Source organism: Pectinophora gossypiella, unplaced genomic scaffold, assembly GCF_024362695.1.
Source record: "Pectinophora gossypiella unplaced genomic scaffold, ilPecGoss1.1 Pgos_60, whole genome shotgun sequence".
NCBI lineage: Eukaryota > Metazoa > Arthropoda > Insecta > Lepidoptera > Gelechiidae > Pectinophora > Pectinophora gossypiella.
The window spans coordinates 63,061-82,705 of record NW_026063270.1 but is presented as its reverse complement, the minus strand read 5'-3'; positions in this window follow the sequence as shown (position 1 = coordinate 82,705).

The following is a 19,645-nucleotide window of genomic DNA, read 5'->3' as shown; positions in this document are numbered from 1 at the left end:
CAATAGAAAATAATCGGATAAATAACTTGTTTGGGTCATCGTGTTCACAATTAAATAGATCTAATTTTAAAGTCAGAGCTTCAATGAATCTGTCTACTCTACGAATTGTGATAGGTCGGCTTACTACTGTAAAACTCTGTAACTGTTCTGTGACAGTATAGATTACACTTTGCCCAAAGTGATCTGACTTGAGCGATTTCACTATCGACTTTTGCAGATATGGGCAATTACAAAATACGTTATCAATACAGGTGGCCGATGTATCTGTTATTCTAGTCGGCTCAAAAAATACGTGATCCAAATTAAATGATTTAAAAAGGCCCACAAACTCAACACTGTGACTATCACTTTTTAAAATGTCTATATTGAAATCCCCACATACAATTACACATTTCTTGCACTTGCAAATAATTCGTAGAACATCCTCCAAGACTTCGCGTAAAGTTTTAAAAGAACTGGTGGGGGGGCTGTATGCGCATACTACTATATACTTATCCAGCTCAACACAGGATAACTCAATGTGTCTTTCAACCGACAGTCGAGCTATGTCTTTACGTTCCTTATATTTATAATGTTTCCTTAACAAAATCAATGAACCTCCACAGCTAGCCGTCTCTCGATTGAAAGCACTCACAATATGGTAGTTCTCGTAGTTACATAACATCTGGTATTCCTTTTGAAAGTGTTCTGTTAGGCAGACTACGTCAAATTTGGTTTTTTCTAAAAACAATTCAACCATTGCTAATTTGCTGGAGAAACCTTGAATATTTTGATGAAAAATATTAAAAGTCCTTTGTTTATCCTTTGTCAATTTTTTGCCAGAAACTCCCACCTTGTTTTGTCCAATGACAATGTCAGCGTTAGGAGTATCTTTTGTCGAACTAACTAGTTTTTTAAATCTAAAAGAGGTACGTTAGTAACATTACTAACATTAGTCAACGAATGTTGAATAGAAAAAGCTACTATAGTAGCTAACTTACGTTTAAAATACATCGATAGATACAAGCTATCTTGTGTCAATATAAAATTAGGATTAAATTTATTAATGTCAAAAAATAATACGTCACTATGACGGTATGTCAAATTGTAAAAATATTGATTCATCCTGTGAATACATTCGTTATGTGCGCTGGTTAAGTTGTATAAGGAAAAGCGCTAATTACAAATTTACATTTTGACTTATTTTGAAGATTAAAAATTTTGCCCATACAATCATTCGCATCTGACCTCTTTAAATGCGCATGGTTGCCCACCATAATGACAACAGTGGTGCAGTCATCTAATTGATCTAAAGTAATTTTGGTTTACGATTTCCTTGAAATTCAAATTTACGTAGCAATTATTTATTACTTTTTTACTCGAACACTGAGTAATTAAAGAGCTTAAAGATTTGCCCATCTCGTCTGAAAACATTAATGTTTTCCTGCTACGAGCTGCGTTTCCAGTGCTGGCAGTGGGAGTGGGAGGCGCGGCTGCCTCACATGAGGGCTGCCGCTGCTGACGTCGCCGCCGCGGCGCTGGCCGCGGCGCCGGCGGCAGCGCCGGCGACAGCGGCAGCGGCGGCGACGGCGGCGGCCGCGACGGTGGCTCACGGCATTCAGTCGGCGCGGGCGCGCTCTGGTGTGTGGCCGGGTGCGGTGCGGCGGTGGGGGAGGGCGAGCGCGCGGCGGGAGGAGACGGCGCGGGCGCCTCGGGTCCGGGGCGCTGCGAGCGCGCGCGTCTCCTGCCTCGCCGCCCCCCCAGCCGGCTGCCCCGGCCGCCAGCCTGTGCCACCGCACTCACATATTCCACGGATTCAACATCTGTTCTGGTCGGAACAGACGTGGGAAGATCGTGCACTACTGGGCAGGCTGTGGTATACTCGTCAGTTAACACCTCGAGCAATTGGGTGCTGTGTCTAATCTGACTTAATAAATCTGCCGTTTCTAATGATAACTGGTTTAGTTGACTTTGGCTACAATCATACCTATGAGTCAACAATTTAATTTCCGACTTAAGTTTCTGAATTTGTGATTTGTTTGAGTAATTTTCACAATTTACTGTTACTAGAGATTGTTTTAAATCAGCAATATGTTTCAAAAGTTCTATTCTTTTACGACCAATAATTGCACATTTTTGGGATTTTTTTAATAATTTTATACCCCTCCGAGTTTGACTAATAATTCTATGTAATTTACTATAGTTTTTTAGTTTTATATCACCGGTCAATATAGTGGGCAATGGCGACGGTTTGGTGGGCAGCAGGGAAAGACGAGCTCCATCGGTGAAATCGTCCATTTCTTGATGAAGAGACATGCTGTTAGACTGCTGAAGACTGTCCCTTTGTGAATGGAGGTCCGATAGCTCGTCATGTGCCTCTCGCAGCTGTTCTTGCAAGCACCGAATCCTGTCGTTTTTTAAATCAAGTTCTCCTTGTAAGCTGGAGAATGACTCGATCACGTCTTGCAGTCTAGTCAGCTCAAGTTGTTGATCGTCACAGGTGGTACGGAAAGTCTTAATTTTATCATTCAAACTGTCGTTTTTTGCCTTAAGCTGCTTATTCTGATACTCCAGTTCATAGCGCTCCTTTAGTAGGCGTTCGTTCAGCTCCTCAGCATCCTTGAGGTGACTTTGGGCCTGGCGCAGCTTCTCAGCAGCTACCATACTTCTAGTTGTTACGTGCGACATGGTTCACGCCGCGGTGTCCGACGTTCGTAATTCAAACAAACTAGGGTCCAAAGTCCACTTCCTTGTTCTTTTAAATATATCTTGCTGCAGGAAGCCCTGTCATTAGTGGCCTGAAATTGCAAAAAAAATAAAGCAGCAAAAAGATCTATTTAGAAGAATTACAAATACCTATACCTACTTATGAAGAAAAGAAAAATAACAATTGGCTAATCAACAGTATGTAGGTAGCTAACGATAAGATACTTGTACTTGTCTATTAGATTAAACTAAACTTGTGGCGTGAATTTATGTATTGTACACAGCAACAATATACAATATGTTAACAATATACTGTTATTGTATCCGTGCATTAAAAGGAGAATTTTGTGTTCGACTGTTACTTTGTCGTTTTTAAATGTCAAAACAAAGCGAGACTGTAACGGTACCGGGTGTACAATTATCGTTAAAACACCGGTGTAATTGTGTAATAATATGTCATAGTGGTGTTTAATGCGAAATAATGTTAAAAATATGAAAAACAAAAGCAATACTTCCCAGGTTTTAAGTCCGTAGTTTGAAAATTATTGACGGCGTCCGTTAGCCGTTGTACGACATCAGCTGTTTCAAATTATCTCCAATTTTGCACTAATGTTTTACACTTAGGTATGTTTTATACACTTTAGCACTTTATTAATGAACAATTTAGTGTCTTTTAAACAACTTAAAACTTTGATTTTAATTAAAATAAGAAATTGTTGTACGAAAACACGTCTTGACGTTTACACTGCAGTGTTGCCAGTTTCTGCAGTGTTGCCAGTTCCAAATCTTTCTATTTTTTTCTTTCTATACTTACTGTTTTTATTTTTCTGCGCCAATGAAAGTTTCCGAAGGTTTTACGGTGACGGACAGCCGAAATCTTCCTAGAGTAGATTATATGATGTTGTTGCAATACATGCGTGAAAAAGACACCTTTAACATTGCGGAAATCAGGGGCGCAAAAGTGTTGTTTTCATCGAGGGACGCTTATGTAGAAACAAGCGTAGGGTACGTGGAGGTGAAACGCGAAAAATCAACTTGTTTCATCAAGGTCATGGTGACACCCGAACATAGAATACGTCCCAAAATGTATACTGTATACTGGTAAATACATCCATGAACGAGATAGAGGAATCTATATTGGTGGTGAAGTGCGAAGATTGTGCTCCCAGTGAGGGTGGATGCAAACATTCCATATGTTTTATTATGTGGCTTATCAAGCGCACCGATGAGCCGTCAGTGACGTCAATACATTGTTACTGGAGTCAGCCAAAACTCTCTGAAGCTGTTACTAGGGACAAGTTTAAAGGCAAAAGAGATGGAAAGAAGGGTACAACCTGCAGTGTTATTACCCAATTCCTTGTGTCTAATACTAACTAACTATAATAACATGCAAAGTAAACCATTAGATGATTGCCGAATATTCAAGCTTTTATTGGACTATACAATCAATTGTTCTCAGAAGGATCAAGATTTTCTACAGTAGAAAGAGTTTGCAGAAAGCAAATTACCCACAGAAATTAAAAATGAAATTGAAGAAAGAACTCGTGGACAAGCTGATAGCCAGTTATAGCATACATTGAGATAAAGTCGAGTAACTACAATATACATATGAGGCAACTAGGTGCAATACACCAGCAGGTGTGGCTGTATGTTTGTATGTGGAAAAGTTAATTTGTGAAAAAATTCTTCAACCTGTCGTAGTACACCCAGTGTATTTGAAATTATAAATTGTTTGGTTTAAACAGGGTCTGGCAGAACGTTGTATTCTTCCCCATTGCAAACATTTGTATTTGAAATCAAAAAATCAGATCTTAAGAAATATAAATCAAAAATTAATTTTTAGAATGGGGAGATTGTTAGATAGATATCAAATGTAATTAAATAGATAAGAAATGTAATTAAACAATTACCACAAAACACTGATCTGATTTTCATTTATTTCATTCTTATAAATTATTATCAATGTTTAAAATGTAAAGTCATTGTCGACCTTGTCCTTATATTTAAAAAAAAATCTAAGTAATTCAAAAATATCTTTATTCAGTAGGTAACATAGCTACACTTTGTTTCATCATTTTTTACATAATGAACATATGATCCAACTGCTTAAAACTACTACAGCTTCTCAACTTGTATAGCCAGGAAAAAGAAGCTGCAAGAAAAACCTTAAAATATTGTTATACAATTTAGTAATTAGGCTACCTAATACCAGTTCCCTGACGATTAATCCCATGTATTCATATCATCTAAATAATCACTAATCTTACAATAATAACCTTATTTACAAAGTTTCTGTTTAATTACTGCCTTAAAACTGTTCAAATGTAAATTAGAATGTCGATGGGAATTTTATTGTAAAAACATATTCATTGCGCCTTAAAAGATTTAGTTGTTTTTTTTTAAGTTTATTTTTATTCTGGGTATTAACAATGTGCCAATCACTATTTTTCAAAGTTTCTTGCACTTCAAGTTCACTAGTACTCCAAGTGCAGATGGATTGTGTCCCTCCGATGATTCCTCTTCAGTAAGGATAGGTTTGTGTGTGGCATTTTGCAAAGTTTTGTTCCAACTGACTTGCTGACCATGGTTGGCATAACTTGCACAGTTTTATTACTGTAGTAAGGCACACACTGAATACCTTTAACCTGTGTAGCTGGCACAGGTTCTTCCCAGTTTAATCCAGAAGGCATGACACTGCTAAGATCCAGTCCAATATTCTTTAACATTACAGGCATTTCAGGTTTAAGCCTTGGCTTTGTTATTCGCTACCCAGTCCTTATAATTCAGTAACTGTGAACAAAATGATTTATTAACAGAACAACATACTAGATACAAACAGTTCATGGCTCTTGTTAGATATCTATAATATGACACTTAAATTGATTTTATAGTAATGTACTTACATTTGAAATGATCTTCGCATATTATATATGCTACCAGATTTCGGTACATTTGATTTATTTACTGCGGAACACCACTGCACTCTCATCGATTTCGGTACATAAAAAGTGCTTGTTGAGATTTTTCATTACCGTATTTTTGCAGACGGGAACAATACAAGAAATGAGAGGATCTAATTTACGTGGTTGCACATTGTTTTTTTTATTAAGTAATGGGGAAACGGGAATTTAATAATTTAACCTAAAATGCTAAAATATCACAAACAGACGAATAACAATGACATTCGACATCCCCACAGACCACAGACTATATCAAATAGCTATTGTTTTAAATACGCATGCAAAGGTACATTACATTATACTGCCTTCATTCTATCAATGGCAGAATCCAATTTTCAAAAAAAAATTGTAACTTCTGGTGGAAAAATCTTGAAAAGAAAAAATACGTGTCTTCTATTTAAACAAGTACTTTCGAAATAGCACAAAAAAACCACGGCGTAAAAATTTTAAATGTTGTCAATTGGATATCGAGTGACACTATGAGAGACGTCAGCTCAACGGTATGAATGTGGGTAACATCCAGTGAAATGGATACTGGGTGCTACTATATGAAAGAAGTGAAAGGTGATTAATGAATGGCGAAGAATAACAGGTCGGGGTAATTATTGTGCTTAGGATTGTGCTGTTTATATGTTGGTTTGTGCTTCGTTACGTTTTTTTTTATAAATTGTTTAGTTGTCTCGTCTTTAGAGACAGATTTTTTTTTAAATTTCGACTGGTTGTGCGCTCCAGGCTCTATGGCTAAGGGCAGCCGTGTTTCTCACCCAGGCCGAAACCTCTCGTGGGTAGGGGGGTATTGTAACGAAGCATTTCGGACCAAACGAGCCTTGTAGCAACATCTTGTGGTTTCTGACGATAAAACGTCGTTTTTATATTTTACCCGAAGGACATCACAGATGGCGCTGCAGGGTTATCGATGGGCCCGATCTTTTCGATAATTTTCTTTTGTTCAAAATTAAGTTTTTAAAATTATCTGCAACATTTATTTTTGATATATTAAATAAATTATATTATATTTTGGTTTAGTTTTGGATTAAGTAAGTCGATCGTTTGTTGTCATTGATTCGGCGAATCTATGGTTGGTAGATTTTTTAAAATTGGCAACATTGTTGGTTCGTGTATCAGACTGACAGCTGGCGGAGCTGAGAGACAGGTTTTGGAAAGTGGGGACGTCGCGAGAGCGCTGGAGACTCCATTGCCGAAACCCAAATGTGGGCAAATTAAAGCCACAATGTATCGGCGGTATCAAGAGCCGATGTAACCGTTTATATAAATAACTTAACCGAGATGGTAAGTCCTTGCAATTCTTCGTGCATATTTTTGCACCAACTTGGTGATAACCTCGAGGTCCTTTGTTTTCCAGCAACATCACTGAAATCCCATGTGCCGAAGGTCCAGTGGGTGGGTTTAGGTTTCATCCGAGTGACTCGTTTTCCTGGCTCCATTTTGCTGAAGTCTTTGCAGTGACCAAGGGAGTGGTTCTCGTTACACAGCGGACAATTCTTATCAACAGCAGCAGACACGTGGTAAGATCTTACTGTTTTATCCTTTGACGAAGACGGTTGGTATATCAGTTCAAGTGTTCTAAACTTTGATTCTGAAAACTTGGTGAGATTTTCAAGCGTGGGCAACTCATCACTTCCTAGATTACTCACATGTTCTTCCCATTGTTTAAGTGTATCGAAATCATTTCACCCCCTCACTGGTCGAAATTTCAGAAGCGCTAGAACAAATGTTTAATTATTTCTTATCAAGGGTTCTCTATTTTTACTCATAAAATTTTATGTAATTATTTACCATGGCATACCTACTGTTACTTGTCCTATTATTAGTTACGCATAGTATTAATTTGTCATAACTTTTTAAGCATAATTTTGAAATTCATAACTACTATAAGCATAATAATTAATGATAATAATAATAAATAAGCATAATTATTATGAGCATAAAAACTATACTCCGAATAAGAAAAGTTTTGGCACAACTTTGAACATTTTCGAAAATTACTTTTCCTTGGCTGCATTTGGTTCATGATTGTGACTTTTTATATTTTTTGACACTATTTCATGCTGTTGGTCATCATTCAGTATATACTTTTCGTGTATATGATAAACATGCTAGCGGCGTAGGGGTGGCCCAAGCCGCACCCTAACCTACTGTTATGCCTTGTAAAAATTATGACAAAACACTATTATTCTAAAAAAGAATTATGGATACCTATTTATATGCGAATCAACTTTATACCAACAAATATTAGTCCAAAAATAAGTTATACCTAACAAACCAGTATTCCTAGATGTTATTATGGAAAAGTACTATTATGCTAAAAACGTTATGCAAAAAGGATTATGATAATTAAAATTATGACAAAAACATTTATGCATTTTTAGAGAATCCCCTTATCAAGTGCTTAAATACAAAGTTTCATGGTTTTATCTTTTAAAATTAAAATATCCCATACAAACTTTCAAGCCATATTTCAATTTCTTCATCCCTTTTTTTCGCAATAAAAGGTAGCCTATGTTCTTTCTCAGGATCTAAAGATTGTCTGTGTCAAATTTAATCAAAATCGGTTGAGAGGTTTAAGCGGGAAAGCGTAACAGACAAACAGACAGAGTTTTTTTCGCACTTATAATATTAGTAAGGATTATTTTACCTCGTTGAATAGTAAACAAACTAAGTGTAGATGTTATAATTTCGGTGACGAACTGATTACCTATCCGTTTCTTCGTCTAAAATGAGTATTAACTTATTACTATGATTGATTACTGGGCTTAAAGTTCGTATAAATGTCTATCTAATTACCTCCTCAAGTTTAAAGCGTAGCTAGTTATGTAGTTCTATATTAATTATGTGGTGTAAGTAATTAGATTTTATCTGTATGTAATGTAACAGTCAGTTGAATAAAAAAACTTATACAAATCAGATCAATTAATTGGCGTAATGTGATTCTAGAAAGAGTTTTAATGTTAATAGATAGCTAGCTATAGCTATGTGTAGGTTCCTGTAGGAATGAGATATAACTGTTTAATAAAGACAGTTGCATCAAAATTTTATCATAAATTCCCTAAATTATGGCGCCTACCTACCCTCTAAGTTAGAAAAGTGATCAAATACTAACTTGAAGTCTTAGTGACACTCAGTTTAAAAAAAAAATCAAAATCATTCCAGTAGCTATGGCGTCATGCGCTTCTTGACACGATCACGAAATCTAGATTTCCGCGGGAATGAGGTATTTTCCCGCCGTAAAAAGTTGCCTGTGTCTGTGCCTAGGATCCTATCTTTAAATTAACCAAGTCTTATAAAAATCCGTTCAGTCGTTAAGGCGTGAATAAGGTAAACTTTTAAAACAAACGATTAAAAATCACTAACTTAATTAGTTTCCTGCCTACTGCCTACGCCTCAAGTACGATAGCATGAATATTAATAGCCCATATCCTTTTCTATCTATCACCTTACTAAATTTCATCAAAATCCGTTCAGCCGTTTAGGCATGATAGAGCAAAACTCCCAGCAAAAACCATTAAAAAATCACTAACTCAATTCAGTTTTCTGCCTACTTCCTACCCCCAAGTACGATGACGTGATCATTTTGATCTTATTACCGTTTTTTCATAACCATCTATTACCTTACTAAATTTCATTAAAATCCGTTTTGCCGTTTAGACGTGAAAGAGCAAAAGTCCCAACAAAAACGACTAAAATCACTAAATCAATTTAGTTATCTGCCTACTGCTTACCCCCTAAGAACGATGGCATGATTATTTAAAGCTTATGACCATTTCTAGGTTATCATCTATCACCATACCAAATTTCATCAAAATCCGTTGAGCCGTTTAGGCGTGAAAGAGTAACAGACAGACAGACAGACAGAGTTACTTTCGAATTTATAATATTAGTATGGATTGTGTTTCATTAATTTTAATCAAAATATCAACATTATTACAAAAACATATTTACGTAAACAGTTGAGTAAACTCGCACTTTCACAATAGTACTTCGAATAACTCGTAGAGTTTTTTTAACAAATTACATGAATGTTACTTTTTTAGAATCTGCATTAGAAGTTCCGTCACTGACGCGCGTGAATACGGTCGTGTTTAAGTCGTTTGAGCGAACGCGCGTATGCGCTTCGCGCAAAAATGGCTACTAGTGAGCGTAAAATCATTATTAACGAGTTTCTGACCTTTGTGCAAAATAAAATAGACACTTTGGACGAGTTAAGTATAGTGCAAATATGTGCAACTAACTTCTCGGAAAGTGAAATTGAGACGGCGAAGTCGGAATTGTACGCAAATGTCACCGACACGACACGAAACGTGCAACGGAAGGGAGAGGATAAATCCAAGAAGAACATCAAAGACGTCATTAAAGTAATGAAAGAAGTTGACCCCGAAAAGCAGCCGCTTTTCGTAGCGAAAGATTTAAACCGCCTTCCACCCGTGACCTTCGACCATGTCGATGTGACCCGCTTATTAAAGGACATAACTTTCCTTAAGACGGAACTGCAGAGTTTAAAATCGAATAACATTACCAAGTCGGAAATGGACATTCTTCATGATGAGATAAAAAATCTGAGATCATCTATTACGAATAATAACTCCAACAATAACAACGAGGGTACATTGACTTCTAATAAATCTAAGACGAGTAAAATGCATTACAAGAAGGTACCTACTCTGCAGTGTGGCGAGCAGCTGATGAATCAACCGGTTCCCATTGTATCGGACTCGACTGCCGAGAATGACGTGTCACATGTGCCTAGTTATCGTGACATCACATTAACGCCTGTGCCGGAGAGTCGACCAAAGCTAATCGTTAAAAACAGGCCCATTAAGAATATTTTACAAGAGCACGAGTCTACTAAAATTGAATATAAAAAACGGAAACAACGTAATCTGCGAGGTGCATTAAATAACTGCACCCGATTACAAGCAGCTGAGACTACGTGTTCCATATATGTTTCTAGAGTGTCAAAAAGCGTCTCTGAAAATGATATTATGGATCATATCGAAGACCTGGGTGAAAAGTGCGTTAGCGTTGAGCTTCTAAAGCAGTACAATACAACGTCATTTAACTCGTTTAAAATTATCGTGCCGAGTTACAAAGCTGAAATATTTCTGAGCTGTGAGTTTTGGCCTACTGGTCTAGTGTTTCGTAGATTTAGAGAACGAGTTCCTCGCCCGACCCTGAATAGAATGAGTAATGGATCACAATCACAGTAATAAGCTTCATATTGTAACGTTTAACTGTAAATCGATTAAACGGTCGATTGAACATGTTCGCACATTATGTGAGACGGCGGATATCGTGGCATTGCAAGAGACGTGGCTTCTCCAGCACGACCTTAATTTCATGAATGAAATTAACCGCGATTTTGGAGTGTACTCTAAATCCTCGGTGGACACTTCTGCTGGTATCTTGCGTGGGCGGCCATACGGTGGTGTGTCGATAATGTGGCGAAAATCCATGTGTTCAAAAGTGTCGATAGTGGAATGTGAAAGTGATCGGTTAGTTGCGATCCGGATTGCTTGTGGTGGTCGTGAACTGCTTGTATTCTCCATCTACATGCCTGTAGATGTGGATGACAATCTTCCTGAATTCACGGACATCCTGGGCAGCATGAGCGCTATTATCGACGATAACGACATCGACGCGGTTTACATGCTAGGTGACTACAACGCACATCCGCGGTCGAGGTTTGGTTACGAGCTGTTGTCTTTTTGCGATGAGCAAGAGTGGGTGTGTGTGGATGTTGCTATGTTAGGTATTGACTCGGATACATATACATTCTTAAGTGAGGCACACGGCACGCGGAGGTGGTTAGATCACTGTTTAGTCACTAAAGCATCACAAAATACTGTTACCAAAGTGTTAGTTACGAATGATGTTCACTGGTCGGACCACTGCCCGATACATATTATCTGTGATATTAGTAATAAGGTAGTGTTAGGTACATGTGTAGAGAATTCTTTGTATGACAATCTTCATGGCGTTAAATGGAGTTATAAATCAATGGATCAAATTAATGAATATGCCAAATATTGTTATGAATCCTTAGTGGAACTACAAGTCACCAATCAATGTTCATGCTGTGATAGTACAGTATGTAATAATGACCAAGTTTTAGTATTTATCGATAATCTTTATAACAATATTATAAACATTTTACAAACAGCCTCGATAAGATGTTCGCGAGTAGCTTCCCGTCCTGATGCACGCAAAAAAAAGTTTCAGGTTGCAGGTTGGAACCACCACGTTAAACCTATTCATGACATAGCGCGGCTTCATTTTAAATGCTGGGTAGTAGCCGGTAAGCCCAGCAGTGGGCCTGTATATGACGATATGCGTGAAAGTCGCAATCAATTTAAGAATAAAATAAAGTGGTGTCAAAACAATGAAGATGATATCAAGATGAACATATTAGCATCTTACAAAGCGAATAAAAATTTTGCAAAGTTTTGGTCGGCCACAAAAAAATGCGACTATAGGCCAGGCATACCAGTGAGGGTCGACAATGCCTATGACACTAAGTCTATTGCTGATCTTTTTGCACAATATTTTCAGAAACAGCCACTGGAGGTGGAAAGTGTGCCTGAAAATAGCAGTCCTCGACATTCTGTTGATGAGACTCTTAGTTTTTCACCCCGTGACGTGGCGACAGTTGTCAGAGCCATGAAACAAGGCAAGGCTGCTGGACATGACGGCTTGAGTGTGGAGCACATTCTCTACGCTAGTGACGAGATTTTTGGGGTCCTCTCGCATTTCTTTAATCTTTGTCTAAAATACAGTCATTTACCAAAGGAGCTTATGACAACGTTGGTTGTTCCAATTGCAAAAAATAGAACAGGAGATTTGTCCAGCCTCAGTAATTATAGGCCTATATCGCTTGGTACCATTATAGGTAAAATCTTGGAAAGGCTGCTGCAACCCGCACTGATGAAGGAAGTTAGGATTAATGATGCGCAGTTTGGTTTCCGTCCGGGTGTTTCAACGGACTCTGCGATACTCTGTCTTAAGAACACCGTAAATTATTATATTAGCAGAGACACCTCAGTGTATGCGTGTTTCTTAGACCTCAGTAGCGCGTTTGACTTGGTAAACTACGAAATTCTGTGGGCTAAGTTGATAAATGCAAACGTCCCATCCTGTATTATAGACCTGTTGAGACATTGGTACGGACACCAAACCAATCATGTAAAATGGGGCGACGCACGCTCTAGCGACTATATGCTAAAGTGTGGCGTTCGTCAGGGGGGGCTCACGTCGCCGGACCTTTTCAATATATATATTAACGACCTTATCGAAGAGCTAGGGAGTACCAATGTAGGTTGTCATGTCGACGGTGTATGCTTTAATAATATCAGCTACGCCGACGACATGGTACTTCTCGCTCCCTCAATCAATGGCATTCGAAAGCTTCTTTCCATCTGTGAAGAGTTTGCTTTAGCACATGGCATGAAGTATAACGTTAAAAAAACAGAACTTCTTGTTTTCAGGTCGGGGAAGGGTCCGGGGATGGTACCTCCGGTGTTTGTTAAAAGGGAGCAGGTTAGGGTTGTTAAGCAGTTTAAGTACTTAGGCCATATCGTATCGGAGGATATGAGTGATGACGCTGATATGGAGCGAGAGCGGCGAGCGTTGGCGGTGCGCTGCAATATGATCGCGCGGAGATTTGCAAGGTGCTCTAGGGATGTTAAAATTACATTATTTAGGGCGTATTGCCAGAGTTTTTATACCTGTCAGCTATGGACGAATTACACAAGACGGTCCTATGGCATCCTTAGAGTACAATACAATGACTCACTGCGAATACTGCTCAAAAAACCAAGATATTGTAGTGCATCGTTGATGTTCGCAGAGGCTAACGTTCCTGACTACTTTGCAGTACTCAGGAGCAGAGTGGCAGGCTTTCGCGAGCGCATACGTCTCTCCACTAACAAGCTGTTGTGCGTGGTATCGGGCGATATATATGGTAACGGGATTCTGAGGCACTGGATTGGAATGCATCGGGACGCGAACAAAAAATAAAGTTTTAAATGTTAGTATTGTCCCGTATACACTTTTAAATTTATTTTGTGTGTTATATGTGTAATTTCCTTTTTACTTTTACTCTGTTTGTGATGTCTTTTTGCTGTAATTTGCAATTTTAAAATATGGGCCTGGCCTGAAATAAAGATATTATTATTATTATTATTATTAAATGGGCAAGTTTTTATACTAATTTGCTCAACATCGCTCATACATTTTTTTTATACCACAGCAGGTCAAACTTAGCAAAAAAAAAAATTATGCCGAATTTTTTTGACTTGACAATTATGACTTTGACATGGACTTGACAGATTTTTGGCTGTGTGTGCACTTTGAGTGGCGGGTAGTTAATGACGGAAAGTGCCGCGTAGCGGTAAGGGACGTATTTCGACCGTCAGCTTACGGAGACTACACGGTGGATGAAATTATAATGTAAGACCCTCAGCGTTGGAATCGGGTGAGTGTTTTAACCCCTGGTAGACTATTTTAGCTATAAGACATGTAACTATGAGGAAATGCCGCTTTCCATAAATCATGTCAGCTCGTGCTAAAGGAAACAGACCAACGTAGAATATGCAGGAGACTCCCTGGCTAAGATAAGTGGCGGGGAGTGCGTAGGCTGTTGCGTAACTCAAGTTACCAGCCAGGGAGCCAAGGATGCATGTTGGAAAATGATAACGGTCGTCAAGATTCGATGGAGACAGGGGCGTGACTAAGGGGTCGGAGGAGGTCACCGTGGGGGCATTATGCCCCTACGTCCGTCGGTGTCAAGGAAATGTTGTTGCTCAGCATAGCAACAACAGGGACACCACTGGAGCAGTCTGTCGACCGTTAGGCTTATACCATAGGTTATACCACGCGTGTGGACACTGGCCTTGGTTGGAATTATCGAAGTAGATTAAGAGTAGAACACTTATCTTACGGTCAACTCATGGTTACAAGTTTTATGGCATTATTGATCTATGTGTACCCAAACGCGCTATAAATGATGTTATTGACAATGCGTTTCCATACGGAACCCAGAGCATACAGCCTGGGGAAAGCGTGGGGCGGTTTGTCATGGTATATCTTTGTAGCAGACGTTATTCTGTACTTGATCCAGGCCTACAGCTCAAGTAAAGTACAGAAGATGCTACAGAAAATAAGAAAATCACTTCCAAGTTATGCCTGCAGGAAAAGCGCCTTCACTTTTACCCTGAAAGAGTCCAGAGAAGGAGCCCTCCTGACTTGTCCAGCCTCAGTAATTATAGGCCTATATCGCTTGGTACCATTATAGGTAAAATCTTGGAAAGGCTGCTGCAACCCGCACTGATGAAGGAAGTTAGGATTAATGATGCGCAGTTTGGTTTCCGTCCGGGTGTTTCAACGGACTCTGCGATACTCTGTCTTAAGAACACCGTAAATTATTATATTAGCAGAGACACCTCAGTGTATGCGTGTTTCTTAGACCTCAGTAGCGCGTTTGACTTGGTAAACTACGAAATTCTGTGGGCTAAGTTGATAAATGCAAACGTCCCATCCTGTATTATAGACCTGTTGAGACATTGGTACGGACACCAAACCAATCATGTAAAATGGGGCGACGCACGCTCTAGCGACTATATGCTAAAGTGTGGCGTTCGTCAGGGGGGGCTCACGTCGCCGGACCTTTTCAATATATATATTAACGACCTTATCGAAGAGCTAGGGAGTACCAATGTAGGTTGTCATGTCGACGGTGTATGCTTTAATAATATCAGCTACGCCGACGACATGGTATTACCCATACTTGATCCAGGCCTACAGCTCAAGTAAAGTACAGAAGATGCTACAGAAAATAAGAAAATCACTTCCAAGTTATGCCTGCAGGAAAAGCGCCTTCACTTTTACCCTGAAAGAGTCCAGAGAAGGAGCCCTCCTGACAGTCTCAGGTAGAGAGTTCAACAACCGGACAGCTCTCAACGTGAAAGAACAAAAATTAAAGTCAGTGGAATGGGCAGGGATATTAAGGGATAAGGTGTGGGACGATCGTAAGGTACGATCAAGGATCGAGGATTTAAAAGAGAAACGATCTTTAAGGTAAGATGGAGTAGTAGGAAGATTAAGGATAGAGTACAGGAGACACAAGACGTGGAGATCCCTATGGCGACGGACAGGTAGCCACCTAAGCTTTACACGGTAATTGGAAATACGATCATATTTGCGCAATTCAAAGATAAATCTTATGGCAAGATTTTGCAGACGTTCGAGCTTATTCAGCAATTCAACTGAAACATCAGCATAACAAACGTCTGCATAATATTAATAAATAATAATAATAATCCAGGATTGGCAGAAGTAGAGACTGAGCCAGAGAAACCTTGGTACGGCAGAAAATGACGGAAACGCCTGAGTGAACCGTAAGCGGCAAACATTCTTCTACTTACCTCGGCTACTTGAGGTTTCCAAGATAGACATCTGTCAAACAGGGGACTCGGACACCATCAAATATTATCGGCGGCAGAGACTCACAGTCGACCCTCGAAATAAACCATGAACTACCAATAATAATGGCTTGAGTCTTCTTAGAGTTAACCTTAAGGCCAAAAGACTGATTCCAGTCCAGAATCAGCCCGAGATCTTTATTGGTACGTTCAATGGCATTACGAAGGTCGACCAGAGGAGTATGAGTATAAAGTCCTCCCCCTCCGGATTCTGACCAGTTCAGACGTGTAAAAAGTTAGCTCTTTATTATTATTTAAAATTACAATTTACAAAATTAAATCGTATTACAAAAATAGGATTGCATTAACATAAAGAGTTCTCCAGTCAGCTTATTGCGCGCGGCAGTTCGTCTGATGCAGCAGTGACCTTGTTAAGTGCGTCACGATACTTCACTCATTTAATAACAGAGATAGCTGACGTGTTTCAAGTGCACTGGATAGACAAGGACAAATCTAGCGCGTGAGTTACCTACCATTTTACTACATATTTCGCTTTCGCATCAATGAAGATATTTGATACCACTTATTGAGAGATCTTGGTAAACTGAACGGAAGAATTTTTCTATGAAATCATCGATCGCTGGCAAATTTTGAAGACCCCTGCATTATATTAAATTAGTTTTGGCGATAGACAAAGACATTTATATTACTTAGCTGTACTCTCACTCAAGACTGCTGTCTTTGTAATCTGTTACCGTGGTACTTGATTTTTTTGTTGACGAAATTATGCCTAAAGTCCGTCGCTCGCCACCACCATCCGCGCCGGCGACCCCAGCGCCATTTTCGGCGGCGGCGCAAAGTTCACTGGAACAATAATATTCTGTGAATAATAAAATTGTACAATAATATTCTGTGAATATTATTCTAGCAGGTGACATTAACATTAACATTGCCCCTGACAGCACTGAAAATTACTCTGAGGATTATTTGAATTTGTTAGCCATGCATGGAATGTTGCCCTCTCACACTCTTCCAACTAGACGACACTCATGCTTGGACCATTTTATCCTGAAAACTAAAAAGTCTAATAGCACTTTTGTGTTGCATTCATCCATTTCCGATCATGATGCCATTATACTTTGCATTGATATAAAAAAGCCTAAATTCGCTCCAACAATTATTTCTAAAATTGACCATGTTGGCCTGGATGCGACAATGAATTCGCTTGACTTTAGCCCGATCTTACTATCAAATGATGCTAATGCTGCAGCAAATCTGCTAGTTAATCTTCTTTCACATGCCCTTGTCTCCCATACCCAATTGTTACAAGTACCCCGGCGCGCTCGTACCATTAAACCCTGGATGACTATAGGATTACTACGATGTGATCGCAATCGCGACAACATGCACAAAAAACTTAAATACTCCCCTAATATTCTCAAAGTTACTTACCGGAGATATAGAAATTTCTGCAATGACATCTTAAAAAAGGTTAAACGTGAACATCAAAGATAGTTAATTCAAGAAGCTGGTTCTAACAGTAAAAAGCTATGGGAAGTTATAAAAACGAATACTAATATGAATAAACCAAAAGACTCTGCCATCAACTTATTAACCACGTCTAGTACCCCGACTCTCTCTGTCAATATAGTAAATGATTATTACTTTGCTAACATAGGCAAGTCCCTAGCTGAAAATATACAATTATCTAACCGCGGCATAATCAATACAGGTTACAATACTGCTAATCTACCTCATTCCTTTGCGATGATTGATACCGATGAGTCTGAAATTGAGAACTTAATCCTGTCCCTACAAAATAACTGTGCTATGGGTTGGGACGGCATTCCTGCATCACTCCTCATACAATTTAAAAACGTCTTAGTACCCCCCATTACGCATGTTTGCAGGCTAAGTCTGTCTACCGGCGTATTTCCTGAAGCCTTTAAAAAAGCTGTTATAAAACCCATTTTTAAGGCTGGGGATCGAGACCGTGTTTCAAATTATAGAGCAATTTCCATTTTACCATCTTTATCTAAAATTCTGGAACGTATTATTAATAAAAGGCTAATTAAGTATCTTGAAGCTAATAACCTTCTTTCTCCACATCAATATGGATTTCGAGCTAAAAAATCAACTGCTGATGCTGTCCATGACCTTACCGGATACATTGTTTCCAATTTGGATAAGGGTAAAAAATGCTTGTCTGTGTTTCTTGATTTAGCAAAGGCATTTGACACGGTCTCGATTCCTCTGCTCCTTGTAAAGCTAGAGCGTCTTGGAATCAGGGGGCAATCGCTTGACCTGTTCCGGAGTTATTTAACTAACCGTAGACAGGTAGTAAAAATTCATAATCATTTTAGTGAGGACCTACCAGTTGTCTATGGTGTCCCTCAAGGGAGTATTTTAGGACCCTCCCTTTTCTTGACATTTATAAATGACCTTTGTAATATTCACTTAAAAAACGGTAAAATAGTTTCTTTTGCAGATGACACTGCTTTGATTTTTCAAGCTGACTCTTACCAAGAACTTTTTCTCAACGCACAAGATGGCTTGAATTCTGTATTACACTGGCTGGCAAATAATCTTTTGACGATAAATGCAGACAAAACTAAATACATATTATTTTCTCTCCGTTCCGCAGTAATTCATCAACACAAGCTTATAGCCCACAAATGTCAATTCGATATACTACCTTGCTCTTGTCCTTGTCTCGAGAACGTACCAGTTATTAAATATCTTGGTATAAATCTTGACCAAAACCTTAGCTTTAAAACTCACATTAAGTCACTCTTCGCTCGGACTAGGAAATTAATATTCATTTTTAAAACCCTGAGACATATGGCAGATCATAAAATATTAAAAATGGTATATTACGCGTTGTGTCAATCAATACTATCCTATTGTATTACCATTTGGGGAGGCACCCACAAAACAACTCTAAAAAAGCTAGAAGTAGCTCAACGTGCGATATTAAAGGTTTCAACCTTTCGACCCTTCTTGTACCCAACGTCTAAACTCTATGAAGAATGTAAAGTTTTAACAGTTCGTCAATTATTCATTGCAAATACTATCCTCAAAAGACACTCGCAAATAACCTATGATCCTACCTTCACTCAAAATATGAGAAGACATGACCTGGTCTGTCCTACAAGATTATTTAAAACAGCTTTTTCAAAAAGATTCTATGACTTTCTAGGATCTTACCTTTATAATAAATGTAACAAAGATAATAATATTTACCCATTAAACATTTACCAATGTAAAAAATCAGTAGCTGAATGGTTACAGAATTTTAATTATGACGAAACAGAGGATCTATTAGACATAATTAAATAGAAGTGAGACGCACACACGCACGCATACACGCACACACACACACACACACACACACACACACACACACACACACACACACACACACACACACACACACACACACACACACGCACACACACATACACATACAAGCATTTATAAATTTGATATTTTCTTTTTAAGAAATATTTTATGATTTAGTCTAACAATTAAAAAAAAACTTATTTTTTTATATTTTGTAATTTTTTC